The sequence below is a fragment of the Microtus ochrogaster genome, chromosome 7 (assembly GCF_000317375.1).
Source record: "Microtus ochrogaster isolate Prairie Vole_2 chromosome 7, MicOch1.0, whole genome shotgun sequence".
NCBI classification, from domain to species: Eukaryota; Metazoa; Chordata; class Mammalia; order Rodentia; family Cricetidae; genus Microtus; species Microtus ochrogaster.
The window spans coordinates 8,954,428-8,955,507 of record NC_022014.1 but is presented as its reverse complement, the minus strand read 5'-3'; the positions used below and the strand labels follow the sequence as shown (position 1 = coordinate 8,955,507).

Sequence of the window (1,080 nt, the reverse complement as noted above, 5' to 3'; positions counted from 1 at the left end):
ATATATTCCATACTTTCTTCATCCATTCTTCTATTGAAGGGCATCTAGGTTGTTTCCAGGTTCTGGCTATTACGAACAATGCTGCTATGAACATAGTTGAGCATATACTTTTGTTGTATGCTGGGGCCTCTCTTGGGTATATTCCCAAGCACTTCTCGGCCTTTTGGCTAAGATCAAGTGTAGTATTTGTTCTTATCAGTTTAATATCTGATACGTCCTCTATCCCATCTCTTTTTTATAATAAAAAGGCGGGAGGTTGGCACAACAGGTTAATGAAATTGGGGTGGTGGATTCTCAGGACTGCTTCCTGCTTATTTGTGGGTGTTGTCTTAGGAGGGACCTGAAAAGGTTGGGTGCTGGTCATATCCTGGTGTAGCTGGTTGATTTCTTCCTGTCTGGTTTTTGTGGTATGGAAATGTCTAGTGTCTCTTACACCTGTTTAAGATATTGGCAGAACAGAGGACAAAGTTAAATTAAGGGGAAAAAATTTAGGATCAGGGAATTGAGGGGGGTGTATCTGACCTGCTTAAGATAGATCCCCAATTTGGCTCCCTGGAACTCACAAGAATTCTTTGGGTTTGTGAAAACAGAAATTTTAGACATATACATTGTATAGAAAGTAGCATATTTATGTCAGAATGACTGTGTCAGATATTTTTGCACAATGAAAAGCATTTTTAAGACTATGGAAGGCAGTGTGAGAGAGAAATACATGGTAACATGTATTTGTCCTCACACCTTTATAACTTGCAGGTCCTGTATTTGTATTTTGCTAAAATTTGTTTGGTGAGATTGTCCTTTTAAACTGACAAGACCTCTCAGCTGTCAAACCACATCAGAGATCTTTGAGAAGGATGAAATTTTACTTGAGTTATTGATTTAAAAACGACAGAAAAGTTACTTGGTTGTATTTGCCGTTTGCTGTTTAGTACAGGGTATGCCAGGCTCCAGAAGATCCTGTGGGCTAGGAAATCTGTAGGAAGATAAGCTACCTTGACCTGAACAGCTAGGCTATCAGTTCTAGAGATTCTGTCCACTGTTTAGTGATCTTCAGTTTAAATGAAAGGCAGTTTTTCCCAG

General features: G+C 39.2%; 1 pseudogene; it reads left to right on the top strand.

Annotated features, from left to right (window-relative positions):
* Nucleotides 1–147: 147 nt before the first annotated feature.
* Nucleotides 148–297, top strand: LOC113456418 (annotated as a pseudogene).
* Nucleotides 298–1,080: the final 783 nt, after the last annotated feature.